Source organism: Petaurus breviceps, unplaced genomic scaffold (assembly GCF_028583685.1).
Source record: "Petaurus breviceps papuanus isolate PSGF00001 unplaced genomic scaffold, PetGlider_PUasm1.0 90625, whole genome shotgun sequence".
Lineage (NCBI taxonomy): Eukaryota > Metazoa > Chordata > Mammalia > Diprotodontia > Petauridae > Petaurus > Petaurus breviceps.
The window spans coordinates 5312199-5330421 of NW_027187289.1; the positions used below are offsets into that span (position 1 = coordinate 5312199).

The 18223-nt window shown below is 37.6% G+C and overlaps 1 protein-coding gene and 1 pseudogene across 1 annotated transcript in view; one reads left to right on the forward strand and one right to left on the reverse strand.

The window, feature by feature from the left end:
• NALCN (sodium leak channel, non-selective) overlaps nt 1-18223 on the reverse strand; it is a 558956-nt gene that overhangs the window by 334417 nt on the left and 206316 nt on the right. The window lies entirely within an intron of this gene.
• On the forward strand, nt 10675-11789 carry LOC138143001 (aspartate aminotransferase, mitochondrial-like; annotated as a pseudogene).

The following is an 18223-nucleotide window of genomic DNA, read 5'->3' on the forward strand; positions in this document are numbered from 1 at the left end:
TTGAATATATATATATATATATATATATATATATATATATATATATATATATTTTTATATATATATATATATATATATATATATATATATATATATATATGTATATATATATATAAATTCACTGAAGAGAATTCCTTAGAAAACAAAAGTAGCCAAACAGAGAAAGAACTACAAAACTTACTGAAGAAAATGATTCCTTAAAAATTATAATTGGGCAAGTGTAAGCTAATGACTCCATGATACATCAAGACACAATAAAATTGATTTAAAAAAAGGAAAATAGGGGTGGCTAGGTGGTTCAGTGAATAAAGCACCAGTCCTGGAGTCAGGAGGATCTGAGTTCAAATCTGGCCTTAGACACTTAACACTTACTAGCCCTGTGACCTTGAGCAAGTCACTTAACCCCAATTGCCCTGCTTTCTCCCATCTAAAAAGCCAAAAAAATATGAAAATGGAGAAGAAAATGTGAACTATCTTATTAGAAAAACAAGTGACAAAGAAAATAGATCAAAGAAAGGTAGTTCAAGAATTATTGGAATACCTGGAAGTCAGGATCACAAAAAAAAGTCTAGATATCATCTTTCAAGAAATTACCAAGGAAATATGCTCTGATATTCAATAATCAAAAGAATAGAAGTTCAAAGACTCTATTGATCACCTCCTGAAAGAGATCTCAAAAAAACCTCCTAGAATATTGAATATTATAGCCAAATTACAGAGTTCCCAGGTCAAGTGAAAATATTGTAAGCAGTCAGAAAGAAACAATTCAAGTATCATGGAGCCACAAGTCATGCTAACATAAGATTTAGTAGTTTCTACATTAAAGTATCAGGGAGGTTAGAATATGATATTCCAGAGGACAAGGAAGATAGGATTAGAACCAAGAATCATATATCCAGCAAAACTGAGTATAATCCTTCAGGGGAAAAATTGAAATTGAATGGAATAGGGACTTTCAAGCATTCCTGATGAAAAGCCCAGAGCTGAATAAAAAATTCAACTTTCAAATAGAAGACTCTGGAGAAGCATAAAAAGGTTAACAGGAAAGAGAAATTTAAAAAAGAGTCAAAAATGTTAAACTATTTACATTCCTGCATGGAAAGATGTTACTTGTAATTCCTAAGAACTTTATTAGGGCAGTTAGAAGGAGTGTATAAAGACAGAGGGCACAGGTATGAGTTGAATATGATGGGATGATATCTAAAAAAATAAAACTAAGGGGTAAGAAAGAGAGATGCACTGGAAGATGGGGAAAGGGAGAGATAGAATGGGGCAAATTATCTCACATAAAAGAGGTACAAAAGAGCTTTTACAATGGAGAAGAAAATGGGAGAAAGTGTGAGGAGAGTAGTTGAACCTTATTCTCATTGGAACTGGCTCAAAGAAGGAATAACATACGGACTCAGTTGGATAGACAAATATTTCTTATCCTATAGGAAAGTAGGAGGGGAAAAGGATAAGAGAGGAGGGGGAGAAATAGGGGGAGTTGGTAGTCAGAAGCAAACCACTTTTGAAAATGGACAGAGTAAAAGGAGAGAGAGAGAGAGAGAGAGAGAGAGAGAGAGAGAGAGAGAGAGAGAGAGAGACTGAGAGTAGGATAAATGGGATAAAATAGGATAAAAGGAAATATATAGTTAGTATACATATATATGTATGTAAACAGTAATCATAATTGTGAAAAATATAGCAAGTTTTTCTGATAAAGACCTCATTTCTCAGCTATGAAAAGAAGTGGCCAAACTTATAAAAATAAGAGCCATTCCCCCAATGACAAATGGTCAAAAGATATAAAAGATAGTTTTCAGATGAAATAAGAAAGACTATTTATAAACATATGAAAAAATGCTCTAAATCTCCATTGATTAGAGAAGTGCAAATTAAAACAATGCTGAGGTACCATTGAACACATATCAGAACAGGTAACATGAGAGAATAAGAAAATGACAAATATTGGAGGAGCTGTGGGAAAACTGTGACACCAATGCCACTTGGGCAATTGTGAACTGGTTTAACTATTCTAGAGAGCAATTTAATCTATGCCCAAAGGGCTATAAAGTTTTCATATCCTTTATCCAGTAATAGCACTACTTGGTCTGTGTCCTGAAAAGAGAAAAAACAAACAAAAGGAAAAGGACCATATATTCGAAAATATTTATAAAGACTCTTTTGGTGGCAAAGAGTTGGATATGGAGGATATCCGTTGGGAAAGGTTGAACAAGCTGTGGCATTGATTGCTATAGAAGACTATTATACATAAGAAATGATGAGTAGGATGCTCTCAGAAAAAAAACCGAAAAGACATAAAAATTGATACAAAATGAAATGAGTAGAACCAGGAGAACACTGTGTACAGTATCAGCAATATCATATGATGATCAATTATGAATGGCTTAACTATTCTCAGCAACTTAACAATCCAAGATAATTCTGAAGGATTTATGATGACATGACTGAACAACAACAAAAACATATTTCACTAGAAATATATAATGAATATGTTTACAATCCCTTACTAAATATCAATCTCTATTTTCCAAAAATCAAAGTCAGAGAGGATGAATAGGGAACTTTATTAAGAGTCTATGGCGGGGGGGTAAGGGGGGGGGCGTAGCCAAGATGATGGAGTAGAAGCCCGCCCTTCCTGCAGCTCCGGCTTCCACCCTCCCCAATCCATGTAAAAAGGGGACTCTAAAAAACTTTGGAGCTGCAGAACCCACAAAATGACACTGAGAAGCTAACCTCCCGCTGAGGATAGCCTGGCAGGCCGGCAGGAATCCAGAACAGCGCTCTGGGAGCTGAGCCCAGCCCCACGCTGAGGCTTCAGCCCCAGGGTGGGCTTGACCAGCCACTGGCAAGAGGGACTCCAGATCAGCAGCAGCTGTGGCCCTTTCCAGATTTATCAACACATAGACACAAAGGACAAAGTGAGAGGTCAGTGCAGTCTGGACTTTGGGACCAGTAAGTGAGAGTGTGTGGCTTTTACCCCCAGGGTGAAAAGCCTCTGAGACGCCAGCACAGCCAGCCAGTGCCATGTGGCAGCTTCAGCTCTTGGCCTGCAGAGTATAGAGGGACCAAGCACCAGTCTAAGGGGTAATTGCTCTTGCTTTAACCTGCTTGGATCTGGATTGCAGTCTAGGGTGGAGGTTCTGGGGGGGGGTGTCCAGCTTGCCAGAGGGTGTGGAGACCTCAGAGAGGGTACCCATATAATACCTCTGGCAGCTGAGAAAACCCCAGCTTTTGGGACAAAAGCTCCCCTGTCTGGTGGCAGAGTCCTGCTGTGGCAAAAAGCCCCAAAGTCAAGTAATTGAGTGGCAAAATGAGCAGGCAAAGGAAACAAAGCAGACAGAAGATTCCAACAATACACTCCTATTTTGGGGACAAAAAGGAGCAAAGCATGGAACAGGAGGAAAACAGTGAATTCAGAATTCCTGCACCAAAAGCTTCAAGGGAAAATACAAGCTGGTTACAGGCCATAGAGGACCTTAAGAAGCAGATAAGAGAAGTGGGGGGAAAATTGGGAAGAGAAATGAGAACAATGCAAGAAAATTATGAAATGAGAGTCAACAGCCTGACTGAGGAAAATAATACCTTAAAAAACAGACTGACTCAAGTGGCAAAGGAGGCCCAAAAAGGCAATGAGGAGAAGAATGCCTTAAAAAGCCAAATTTGCCAGATGGAAAAAGAATCTCAAAAACTCAATGAGGAGAATCATTTCTTCAGAATTAGATTGGAGCAAATGGAAGCTAATGACTTTAATAGAAATCAAAATGCTGTTAAACAGATCCAAACAAATGAAGGAATAGAAGGCAATGTGAAATATCTCATGGGAAAAAAAACACTGACCTGGAAAATAGATCCAGGAGAGATAATTTAAAAACTACTGGACTGCCTGAAAGCCATGACCAAAGTAAGAACCTAGAAATCATCCTCCAGGAAGTTCTCAAAGAAATCTGCCCTGATGTTTTAGTCCCAGAGGGCAAAATAGAGGTTGAAAGAATCCACTGATCACCTCCTGAAAAAGATCCCAAAAAGAAAACTCCTAGGAATATTATAGCCAGGTTCTGGAATTCCTGGATTAAAGAGAGAATATTATAAGAAGCCAGAAAGAAACAATTTGAATATTGTGGAAACACAATCAGGATAACCCAGGATCTGGCAGCTTCTACACTGAGGGATCGAAGGAAGGGCTTGGAATGTGATATTCCAGAGGGCAGAGGAGCTGGGATTAAAACCAAGAGTCACCCATCCAGCCAAACTGAGTATCATGTTTCAGGGGAAAATATGGTTATTCAGTGGAATAAAGGACTTCCAAGCATTCTTGCTGAAAAAACCAGAGTTGAATAGAAAATTTGGCATTCAGATACAAGAAGCAAGAGAAGCATGAGAAGGTAAACAGGGAAAAGAAATCATAAGGAACTTATCAAAGTTGAACTATTAACATTCCTACATGAAAAAACAATAATTGTAACTTATGAAACTCAGTAGTTGAAGGGATTAGAAATATATATATATATTTGTCTATATATGAGGGTATATGGGCATATGAATACATATGTGAATGTGTGTATATATGTTTACAGGTATACATAGAAGGCACAGGACCAATTTAACAGGAAGGGATGATACTTAAAAGGTGAAATTAAGAGGTGAGAGAGGAATATACTGAGAGGAGATAGGGAGAGACAGATTGGGGTAAACTATCTCATACAGAAGAGGCAAGGGAAAATGGTTACAATGGAGGGGAAGAATAGGAAGGCAAAAGGGAATGGGTCAACCTTATTCCCATTGAATTTGCCTTGAGGATGGAGGGAAATACACACTAAATAGGGTATCTCACCCTCCAGGAGAATAGGAGGGGAAGGGGATGAGAGGGGGGATGATAGAAGGGAGGGTAGGCTGGGGGGGAGGGAAGTTGGAAGCACCCACTTTTGAAAATAGACAGGATCAAAGTAGAGAATAGAACAAGTGGGAGGTGGAATAGGAGGGAGGGAAATATAGTCAGTCTTTTATAATATATCTACTATGTTATTGTTTTGCATTAGCCACACATGTACAACCTATACTTAATTGTGTATCTTTCCAGTAAGGGTGGGTGACAAGGAAGGAAGGGAATTAATCTGGAATTGAAAGTTTTAAAATCAAATATTCAAATATATATATATATATATATATATGTGTGTGTGTGTGTGTATATGTATATATATTTGTGTGTATATACATATATATTATTAATAGCATCTTACATTAATTGGGAAATAAGATATACAGGCACTGAAGCATAGAGATCTACTGGAAAAGTCGAAACGGGTATGGGAGAAAATATGGGAGAGAGCAGATTGGGGGAGGGGATATCATGTGGGCCTGCTATTTTGGGGCAGTAGGTAGGGGAAAAACTGGGAGAAAATTTGTAACTCAAAATCTGGCGGAAACGAATGATGTAAATCAGAAGTTAATATAGCATTAAAAAAAAGAGTCTATTGCAATGACCTATGCCAAACATGATGATTATATGTCTTTCAATGATGGTTGTGTGAGTGAAAAGAAGGGTATAGATAAAGAAATATTATGGAGGTAGAAATGACAAGACTTGGCAAGAATATTGAGGGGAAGAGTGGTGCTGAATGAGAGTGAGGTGTTGAGGATGAGTCCTAGTTAGAGCTCTTGATAACTGAAAAACTGGTGGGGCCCTTTGTAAAAAAAAAATTTGAGAAATTAAGAGAAAGGGTTAAGCTTGCTTTGGGGACATTTTCAGTCTAAGACATTCGTAAGATGGCTAGCTGCAGACAAATGACCAGAACTCAAGAGAGAGATGATTGTGGCTACATAGATTGGGGAATCATTTACATAAAGATATTCATGCTACACAAAAACATGCTATTTGATTTTTTCTATAGTAAGCAATAATACACTTATGACAAGAGTTATGACACAGTAAAGAGAGAGAGAGGGAGCTGTCCTCAGAGTTAGTAAGAGCTAGATTCAAGTCTTGCTTCTGAGAATACTAGCTGTACGATGTTGAGCCAATCAATTAACCTCTTGGTGCTCATAAAAAAACTCTCTAAGACTATTCATTTCAGAACAGCTGCTGATTTGCAGAGGTAAAGATAATTCCTGTACCCCAACTGTCCTCCACTAATGAAATAAATTTAGCAACATTCCTTTTCCTCCAAGTCCCCCAAAATTGTTACTTGGCTTCCCTCTCTTCCTCTAGTTTGTTTAAGCATCTCATTACAAATGCAGGAAGAAGGTAGATGCCTGAGTGCTTCATGGCTAATTAAAAAAAAATAAAAAAGTCATTTGACACTACAAATGCTTTACTTATAATGATAAATCATCCAGGGCAGATTTATTTTGTAAATTTCATATTCTAAAACGGTCATACCATTTTATGCAGTAATGCCAAAAAGGATATTTCCTTTTAAGAGAACTCTGTAGTTGTTCAATAATGCATACACTTTACTAGGAGGTATTCCACTAGTTTGGGGGATGTATATTAGCTTTCCCAAGTTTTTAAAAAGTAGTTACCAAACCGTTCCTTGTTATTCTTACTCACCATATGAATCAAGACTTGGATAAGGGAAAAAAACCTCAGAGATGCTCAGGGGTTGGGAGAGAGCTCAAAGATTAGGTACTCCAGTAGATACTCAAAACAGGAATCCCTTCTACAACATTCTTGCTAAGTGATCATACAGCCACTGTTTGAAGACTGCCAGAGATGGGAAATTATTACTCTGTAAGTAGGCTGATTCCATTTTTATACAACTCTAATTGATAGTAATTCTTTTTATTCATATAGAGAAATGTCTTCTGTTCAGTACTTTCTACTGAATAGCTTTAGTTTGGGCCTCAGAATAGTCAAAACAAGTTTATTCTCTCTTCCATATACAGATTTCAAAAATTTGAAAAGAGCTATCATGTCTCCTCTAAGTTTTCCCTTTTCTAGTCATTTCTTCAATCATTCCACAAACAATAAGGTTTTTCCTTCACTTATCATCCTGTTCACTTTTAATGGATATGCTGTAATCTATTAATGTCCTTCTTAAAATGTGACACCTAGCCCTGGGCACAATACACTAGACGGGTTATAACAATGGCAATGGTTCATTACCTCTATTCTGAAGACTATGTTTATATCAGTACAATGGATAGTAGCATTCTTTCTTTTTATTGCTATGTTATACTCTTATTTATATTAACCCTATAGGCTTTCACATGAACATTTTGACATCAAATGTAAATTCCTCTGGTTTTTACAGCTCTTCATAAACATAGTAGCTTACTACTTTCCTAATCATCTTACATTGTTCTCCACTCTGAGATCTACTGACAATGACCTCCTTACTGACAATGGCTCCTTACTGTTCCTCATATAAGACACTCAATCTTCTTGTCTGAGCATTATGACTGGCTGTCCTCTATGCCTGGAGCTCTAACCCTCATAGCTGCCTTCTGACTTTCCTGGCTTCCTTCAAGTCTTAACTACAGTTCCACCTGCAGAAAGCCCTTCCTAGTCCTCCTAAATCTTAGTGTCTTTTCTATGAGACTACCCCCAATTAAACCTCTATACATCTTGTTTATACCTAGTTGTTTGTATGTGGCAACCATACTAGACTGTGAACTCCTTGAGAGGAGGAATATTTTTTAAAATACTTTAAGAATATTTTTTTTAATCTCTTTCTTTGTAATTTCAGCCCTCAGCATGGTGCCTGGTACAGAACTGTTGCTTAATAAATAATTATTGACAGACACATTCTACCTTTCTGGTGTCTATTTTGGAACCAAAGTATAAGAATTTACTTTTCTCATTATTAAATTTCATCTTAGATTTTACTCATTATTCTAGTCTCTCTAGGTTTTCTGGAATCCCCACCATTCATCCAATAATATGAACAATCCCTGCCATCTTTATTTAATTTTCAAATTTGGTAAATATGCCATCTATGCATGTATCCACAATACTAATAAAAATTATAAATAAAACAAGGCCAAGTACAAATCCTTATAGTGCTACAAAAGAGCCATATCTCCATGATGGCATCAAACAAGACTTTTGGGACACTTTGCATAATTTTATGAGAACTGCATGTTTGCAGAGAAGTTAATCAGAAGTGAACCCAAGGAAGTATTACATATTTATAAGGGTCAGACTTGGAGAGGTTCAAGTTCCTCCTCTGACAAGTTCTGCTTATGTGACCTTGGGAAAACTATGTTACTTCTATGGAACTTTGTGTCCCCATCTGCAAAATGAGGGGATTGAATAAGATGGCCTCTAGGTCCCTTCCAGCTCTAAATCTATGATCCTATATTATTTTCTTTTCTCTGTAACAGAGAGAGCTTAATGAAATGTTTGTGAAACTTTTGGACCCTGTTGTTCTTGAAAATATTTGCAGAGATATAAAAGCCAACCAACATTAAACATTTAAATGAAGTGTTGCTATGTTATTGCATTTCTGCATCTCTGTAGTAAATAGATGTTGGTCCTGTAGTTAGTTAAGTTTTACTTTGATGCTTAAGGATCATTTTGAGAAATGTCACAGTGCTTTAATTTTCTACTGTTACATCATTTGATAGTTTTACAAATTATTTGTATTTCCTTCTCTAAGTCACTGTAAGACTTACAAAATGATTTTCCTTCTAAAATACATTCTATTGTTCTTAAAGTACAGTAGAATTTATTAAATTTTAAAAAATGAAGAGAAATACTAATAAAATAAAAGCATCACCATGAGTTATAGTGATAGCAGATGTAGAATGCCATCTGCCCCACAAATGTGATTCAGCCATGGTTATCACAAAACAGTTCATTTCTCACTACCAGTACAGGCTGCTTTGGAGGCATATGAATTTTAAAAAAAATCTAGTAAGGACTATCTCTACTTTAATTGGACATGAGTCTATGATAGATAATAAAATACTTAGGACTCATGTTGACTGTACATATATTCAAGAACAAGATGTGAAAACTGTTCATGAACCAATTCAAAGCAGCAAAGAGCCATGTTGATTAGTAATATGAAACCAAATGAAACATTTAAAATCAAATTACAAAGGACAATATCCCCTTCCTGAAAAATAAACCTGTCACTAGCAGCAATATTTTCTCTTCTTTGCAAGAGGATCCCTTTACAGTGAAATATATTTCACAGCTAATCAACTCAAGTATAGCCCCCAGTAGACTGAACAGTAACTGTACAACTTTTGTCTTGAAAACAATAAATCCATGTGAATTAAAGAGGTAAAAGTATTCAGTCTTACAAGTTCTCTTAAGTAATGGAAAAAGACAATGTATTCACTCTGTAGTGAGAGATACACTTGACTGAGATCCATAAGACTTGAGTTCCAGTCTCATCAGAGCCCTGTATGGTCTTCAGCAGGTCATTTGACTTCCCACAGACTTTGTTTCTTCCTTTTAGAAATTAAAGCTCTACACTGGTGGTGTCATATTCAAATCAGGGTGCATGTTGACTTAGAAAACCAAAATTTAACACTATGGTGTGTTGAATTTTTATTTATTTTGTTAAAGATTACCCAAATACATTTTAATATGGTTTGCCCACACTGGAGAATTTTGTAGGTTGCAAATTTGACACCTCCCGACTCTTGACAACGTGGTGCATATGACTACTGTTTCCAACTCTGACATTCTATGACTACATTTACCATCTTTTTTGCAGCACATGGAACTGGATAAAAAGTCTTTTCTTTTTGTAGCATATTTTGAAAAATGTGCTTTTCCTTCTGACCTGAGATTTCACCCACAGAAAATAAAAACTTTATGATTAACTAAACACTAGTACAAACTTAACTCTGCTGGTGAATTCCCATCGGTACAATGATATTGATGTTGCTGACTCTTGATTGCTAGAAATAAGAATAGGAAAAGTTCAGTCCAATATATGAGAATCAATTGCAAATACTTTTATCAGGGCATAAAGCTGCTCAGGGATGGTCCCTCTCCAGGGGGTGCAGCTGCTCAGAGTCCTCACCACACAGGGGTGCAGGGGTGATGTGGTGAGGGGCAGTATATTCTTTTTTTAATTTTTTTAAACATTTGATTTTAAAACCTTGAATTCCAGATTCTTTTCCTTCCTCCCTCCTCACCCACCCTTACTGGGAAGATAAGCAATTCAATATAGGCTGTACATGTGTAGCTATGCAAAACATTTCCATAGTGGATATATTGTGAAAGACTGACTATATTTCCCTCTATACTATCCTGACCCTCACTTTTTCTATTTTCTACTTTGACCCTGTCCCTTTTCAAAAGTGTGTGCTTCTAACTACTCTCCCTCCAACCTGCCCTCCCCTCCATCATCCCCCCTCTCATCCCCTTCCCCCCTACTCTCCTATAGGGTGAAATACCCTATTTACTGTGTATGCCATTCCCTCCCTAAGCCAAATTCAGTGAGAGTAAGATTGACTCATTCCCTTCTGCCTTCCTGTTCTTGAGGGGCAGCACTTTCTAGGAGATGCCTCTTCCAGTGCTTTTTACCTTCAGCTGACCTGCAGAGGAGGTTCTCTACATCAGGGTCCACCCATCCTCTCACCAGTACAGGCTCATTTCTCAATCTCTCCACCTGCCATAATGGTGCTGCTGCACTCCTGCTCTCCAGAGCCTACTCTTTCTACCTGGGCCTCAGTATCAGATACAGTTCCTGGTGGATCCTTGGAAAGATGGGCCCTCCCTATCCTATCTTGGGTATTTCAGAAGCATGGAAGAGGGACCCTAATAGTAAGAAGATGAGTGTTGGAGTTGGGGCCAACCAAGATGATCATGTGAAGCTTCATTGTTCTTCTCAATATTCATGAGGCAGAGGCTCAAATTGCAGGGATAAACCATGAACAAAGAGTCCCTACCCATTGCAGGATTTGCTGAATTTTGCAAGGCATCAACAGAGCTATCACTGAGCTAAACTAAAGAGGTACTAAAAAGCAGCCAATATGTCACCATGCAGCCCATTTCTGAAACTGGAGTGCTGAGGGTGGGAGCCGGTTTTCTACAACTGTTCTTCAAATTAAGTTGGGATGTCTTTCTTCCTAAACCATCTTGGGGAAATCCTATCACAATTGTTGGGAATGCTGACATGGAGCTGGATGGCGATTGCTACCCCATCCCCAAAACTTATGGCTTTGACTTTACTGGAGCCACGTAAGACATTTTGAAAAACCGAAAGCATATTGTCATCCTCCTGCATACCTGTGCCTACAGCCTCATGGAAAGAAATAGCATCCCTGGAAAAGCAAATTAAAGTCTTTCCTTTTTTTGACACGGCATTCCAGGGCTGTTCTGGCAGAGAGAGCAACAAGAACTCTTTGCCACTGCATCAATAAGGGAATATTAGCCTGTATGGTGAACATGCGGAGCTTTCACCATGGTTTGTAAAGATGTTAATCAAGCCAAAAGGGTAGAATCCCAGGTGAAAACTCTGATTTGTCCTATGTATCTGAACTCTCGTCTCTATGGGGCCAGGATTGCCTCCATGATCTTGAATAGTCCTGATTTGAATAGCCAGTGGTTGCAAAAGGTAAATGGCATGACAGATCATGTCATTAGTGTGCAGACCTAGCTGGTTTCCAGCCTCAAGAAAGAGGGCTCCTTCCACAACTGGTAGCACATCACTAACTAGACTGGTATGTTTTATTTCACAGGCCTGAAAATTTAGTAGGTGGAATGGCTTGGTCAAAGAATTCTCCGTCTTTATGACAAAAATGGCTACTTTTCCATAGCAGGGGTCACATTAGGCAATATAAGGTATTTTGCCCATGCCATTCACCAACTAAACAAATGATTCTTCTTGGCAAGATGAACAGAGACAACTTTCCCAGCTTCAGCCTCTACTCTGAAATTTAGAGATAATTGGATTTTCAGTGATAGGTGGTGAGAGTTTCTTTCAATCAGAGTGCCTAATTGCTCAGCCTTTGAAAGCATCTAAGAAAAAGACCTGTAAATATGGTAAAGTCATCTGAAACTAGTGTTTGGGACTTTATGGGTCTAACTCAAATTCTCCAACTCTGCCCTCTACATTTTTCAAAACATTTTGCATTTACATAAGTCAATCAAAAGTCCTGCCCTAAAATAAGAATTCCTCTTCCTCTTCCCTTCTTCCAGTCTTAGATCTCCTGGCATCACAATGTTGCTTAAGAGTTAATTAAGGTAACAAATATTTAGTCCATGTAACAGAAATCTCTGAGGTGCTAACAGCTTCCACAGGAGACATCTTAGATTGCAGTGTTTGTTTTTTTGAAAATCATGGGTGCTGTTGTGCAACAAGGAGAGGGAGAGGAGAGGGAGAGAGATGGAGAAGGAGGGAGGAGGGAGAGGGAGAGGGCGAGGGCAAGGGCGAGGGAGAGAGAGAGAGAGAGAGAGAGAGAGAGAGAGAGAGAGAGAGAGAGAGAGAGAGAGAGAGAGAGAGAGAGAGAGAGAGAGAGGGAGGGAGAGGGGGGAGGGAGAGAGACAGAGAGAGACAGAGACAGAGACAGAGAGAGACAGAGAGAGACAGAGAGAGAGGGAGAGAGAGAGAGAGAGAGAGAGAGAGAGAGAGAGAGAGAGAGGGAGAGAGAGAGAGAGAGAGAGAGAGAGAGAGAGAGAGAGAGAGAGAGAGAGAGAGAGAGAGAGAGAGAGAGAGAGAGAGACAGAGACAGAGACAGAGACAGAGAGAGAGAGACAGAGACAGAGAGAGAGAGAGAGACAGAGAGAGAGACAGAGACAGAGAGAGAGAGACAGAGAGAGAGAGAGAGAGGGAGAGAGAGAGAGAGAGAGAGAGAGAGAGAGAGAGAGAGAGAGAGAGAGAGAGAGAGAGAAGCCTTTTTCCTCCCTTTTTCTTGGCTTCAATAAAAAAAGAGAAGGTGGTGTGGCTCTTATCCTTTGGACACCTAAGACCTTTTTAATTTTCCCCTCCTCCCCCATTCTTTTATTTGTTCTTCCCCTGTGACACCAAAATCCAAATCTGCCCTAGTTTCTCTCCCTTTCTCTGCTTGAATTAACCTTTAGACCCTTCCTATCAGGATGCATATACTTTGGGAATTAAGTAAAATATAATTTGCGAAATGAGTATGTTCCCTCTTCACCATTCTCAGTAAAAGATGGAGAAGTTAGTAAAATGACTGCACTTTAATATCAGCATCCTTGTAGAGTTTTCAATCATCCCCCTTTCCTCCACCACCCAAAGAGATCTCTTCAATGTAGTAGTGCAACAATAGTCTATTGGCCCTTGAAGCTTTCCTTCTCCTAATTAGTTGGCACAAAACAGCTTGCCAAAAAAGTATCTCTTTGTGATGTACTCTACATAGGACATATACTTGTCATCCAGGCTTATCAATGACTAGGGAAATGCCACACTCAAAGCACTAGAAATAAAAAGGGAGAGGGAAGCAATCAATTTCCTTCCACATTTTTCAAACAAAAATTTCTGAGACCAGAATCAAATGGGAAGACAAGAATGGGTTAGATTATATTTGAGAAATTAATTTTTATTATCCACAAACTTCTCAGAATGAGAGTTCACTTTTTATACATCAATATTCTTCCAGTGTTGCTCCATGGTCATATACCTATAGCCAGGCAGACAGATAGCACAGTAGTAAGGGACCAGCAGGAGTTGGAGTCAGGAAGACATGGGTTCAAGTTCAGCCTCAGACTCTTACTAGCTTTGTGAACTTTGGGTAAGTTATTTAACTTCTGTAAGGCTCAGTTTCCTTATTTATAAACTGGGGATAATAACACCTACCTCATAGGGTTATGGTGAGGATTAAATGAGTTAACATGTAAAATACTTTGCAAACTTTAAGGCATTGTATAAATGTTTGCTATCATCATCATCATTAATCTGTGAATATACATGTAGTAAGTACCTACTGTGTGCTAGGCACTGTGCCAAATGCTGGAGATAAAAAAAAGGTAAAAGATAGACTCTGGTCTGAAGGAGTTCATAATCTAATGGAAACAACATGCAAACAATTATGTATAAACTATATACATGAAAGCTTTATACATGATAAACTTGAAATCAATAAAACAAAGGCACTAGAATTAAAGAGGATTGATAAAGGATTCCTATAGAAGGTAGGATTTTAGCTGGGACTTTAGCAAATCCAGAGAAATCAGGAGGCTGAGATAAGGAGAGAATTTCAGGCACAGGGGATAGCCAATGACCTGGAATGAAATGATGGAGTGTGTGTGTGTGTGTGTGTATAAGATATATTATTTTTTATTATTTTATTATTAAAGTCAGCTAATGTAATCTATGAATAACGGAAGTTGCCAATCACCCAAAGGGCAGTGGAAAGGCACACAGTGGTTGTAAATAAGCTACAGCAATTACCAATGATGTATTAGACAGGATATCATCAGAAAGAAGTGTGCCTGGAAAAGGAAAGGGATAGTCATACATAGAGAGGGAAGGGAAATCAATAAACAATTTATGTGATTCATTAGTATTAACATACTACAAAGAAAACTAGAAAAAGATCCCTAGTACAGGGGCAACTAGGTGACGTAGTAAATAGAAGACCGGCCTTGGAGTCAGGAGGTCCTGAGTTCAAATCCAGCCTCAGACACTTAACACAAAAAATAGCCATGTGACCTTGGGCAAGTCAGTTAACCCCAATTTCCTTCCAAAAGGCCCCCCCAAAAAATTCCTAGTACATTGGTTCACTATCTATGGAGCCCTTATAGCAAAGTATCAAATTATAAACACAACTAAGTGTAATATCCCACTTTTGATACTATTTGTGTGATCTTGGGCTAATTACTTAAGTTCCTCAAGCCTCATCTATAAAATTCTGCATTTTAAACATGAGTTTCCTCATCTATAAAAATGAGGAGTTGTGGACTCAATGAACTTATTAGTTCTTTCTAGCTCTTTTCTTCTCCTGTGTGAGTTTAAGCTCCTTTAGAACTGAAGCTGTCTTGATTTTTCATTTGTATTCCTAGTACTCAGTAAAGGGCTTGGCACATAGTAAACACTTAATAAATATTTTTTTCATCATTTGTTACTGAGATTTTCTTCTCTTTGGACTTTAGGCTCCATAGGGTTCACATGGAAGGTCATGGCCAACCAGCCATTTGGCTGGATTATGCAGAAGATTTTGTAATCCATACGATGAAAAGCCTTCCCACTAGCCCTTGCAGCATGATGCACTAACATATTAAAGCTCCTAAACATTCTAAAATCAGCCGAGGCAGTAACAAATCATGATGGTTTTCATGTGTACTTGATGGGGTACCTGGGGTCTAAATCAATTTGTGGAACCAATTTGTAAAACCATCTGTGCAGTTGTAACTGCAATTTGTATTGTAAAATTGCAATCTGCGAAATCCCTTTCCCAGCCTTGGGCTCTGCCCCTTCCCCCTATCTGAACTAGGCAACAACTTGTGACTTCTTTGTTCTTACTTAATCTCTTCATGTCTCCTCCTGTCTGGCCCAAATACTCCTTTGTCCTTGCCTCAAGTCTCCTTGGTCTGACCCAAATCTCATCTAAACTATCTATGCACTAAAGACGCAAGTTCCTTAGAGTCAGCTCTAACCTTTATCTATGCACTGAGGTGCCTTCCCTCCATCTGGTCAGCCCTGACAATGGCAGCCCTACCCTTTAAAAGTAAAAGTCTGTAAAAACCCTCTTACTTGAAGGTCCCCTAAAGGACTCTTGCCCACTTCTGATAGAAGCATAACAATAAACTTCTACAACTCTTACTCCAATTAAGCCTGAGACCTTGAATTCTTTCCAGATGCTATTGCAGGTTTTCTGGTCTTAGATAAGATCAGAGTTCCTGCTGAACCTAGAGGGAGCCATCCCTCATCATACTCAATGAAGCAAAATGAAGTCCCATATTAAACGAGATATTTGTACTTAGCCCAAAACCTGACATAGTAGGCACTATATAAAGGTTTATTTCCTTCAGCTTCCCCCTTCCCATATCAGGCCATGAGTTATACACACACACACACACACACACACACACACATACACACATGCACACTTATATCTCTACATTCTTAGGAGTTAGGGACATAGGACCCCTGCAAATGTAAACAACAACAACAAAAAAACCTTGAATAGCTTTAGGCCCCAATTCAAACATTTATTTTTAATAACTCTGATCATAATTATTTAACACATAAAACAAGTAAAAGAACACTCTGCACCCATAAAAACTTGTAGTTTCTACATGACAGAGACTGGTATTTCACAAACTATGCAAAGTCTTCACAGCTACCAGCATAGCTGCTGTAACTGCTTCATGGATTTCCTTCTCCTAACAAAAAAGTCGAAGACAACAAAGATCATGGCTGGAGAAAATCAAGAGACTGCATCTGGATAGAGAGAAACAAAGAGGAGGTGTTCCCAAAGAGAGAATGTAACCTGCAAATTTTTAGGGCTCTGAAGCTTTTAACAAAATTTAACTTTATACAAATTATATGTGTGTATGCTTATGGTAGTAGATGATAAAACAGATTAACAATAATCAGTATTTCTGCATTTGACTTACTAATTGTTTTAGTTTTCTTTACATATGCATATTGTCTGATTTTTCCTCAGTATGCTGCAAATCTCCAAATATTCCAATTTAATTATCATTGGCCAACACATGAATAACCAAAACTGTGAATGTGAAACCCAAGAATGTCAAGGGATAATTATGTGTGTGTGTATAGATTATATATATATATATATATATATAATCTATACACACACGTGTATAAACACATATACATATACATGCATGTATTTATACGTAGCTACACACATGTAAATGTGTGTGTATGAAGAGAGTCTACAAAACATGTTATTCAAAAGTCTGATAGGTAAATGCAAAACAAACACAAATTATAAGTAACATGAAGTAAAGGAATTTAATATGTTTTCTTGCAAAAGATAGTCATAAACTATTAGTATTTTGATGCCTTTAAGAGAGGAGATAAAATGAATGTTTAAAAAAAATTTTTGGTATGTGCTAGTTAACTCCAAAAGAAATCCCAAAATTACTGAAAAAGAATGAATCTGAAGAAAGACTTTATTATTTTCATATGTACTTGCCTCAGACTAAACTTCCACTTCTCTATGAAAATATTTCTAGAATGTCAGGAATGCTTGACTAACTCTTCATTGAAAATGGCTTTTAAATTGCAAACAATGCAGGCCATGATTAAGTTGAAGCATCTGAATGAATACCTAGAGAGTGTCTGTCTTTGTTTATTGATAGCTTATTGTTCAAAATGATGTCCTAGTTTTAAAATTCTGTTTCTAAGGTTAAAGAAAGAATCTCTTCTGAAGAACTTAATGATTACTCTTAATTTTCCATAGGCTGCCTTATGAAATTTGTTCCACCATTCCTTCTCCTCCTCCACATATTTGTTTGTGCAGGCAACATTCCTATTACAATCCTATCAATATGAGATATTAATCATTGGGGTCTTTTTCAACATTTTTTTTTTGCTTCTTCTCTTACTTTCATTCATTTTTCTTCCTTCCCATGTTTGGCACACCACTCTTTTTCCCTGTTTTACCCCACTCCTCTCCACTCTCATACATCCTTATCAATAATCTGCTAACCAGTTGGGGCAATTCTAATTATTTATAGCATAGCACTTTGTTTTCTCATTTTTCTTTAAAAACTTCAAAAATATCACTTAGGAGAAAGTGAGAAAAAATTTAAAGCTGATAATAGTATAATGAAAGAGAGTGTGGCATAGATAATATAGAATAGCCTCAGAGTTAGGAAGGTCTCAATTTATTCCCTTCAAATCTTGACTTTGTGAATCCTGGCAAGTCAGATAATCTCCTTGGGTGCCAGAAAATGTTATAAAACTATATTCATGATGCAGAGACATTGGAAATGTAAAAAAGGTATTTCCACACCCAGAATGATGACCAATTGATGTATGTCATATACACACATATGTATAGGATATGTATATGTAAATATATGTATATGTGCACATAAACACACATATACATAAATGCATGTCTATGTGCATTGTAATCATAAAAATATCACATACTTATATAATGAAATTATTTTACAAAAACAAATTTGATTTTTAACTAAGCAATAATCTTTGATCAGATTGTCTTTTGTGATTTTTGTCCCTGTGTCCAATTTATATAACCTATTTCTGCTCATATTCTTCCAAGAACTCCTAAAGCTATTAAATAGACATTTCCAGATGAATTGGTCATTAAATAATACATATTTAATTCCTTCCATGGGTGTGATCATAAA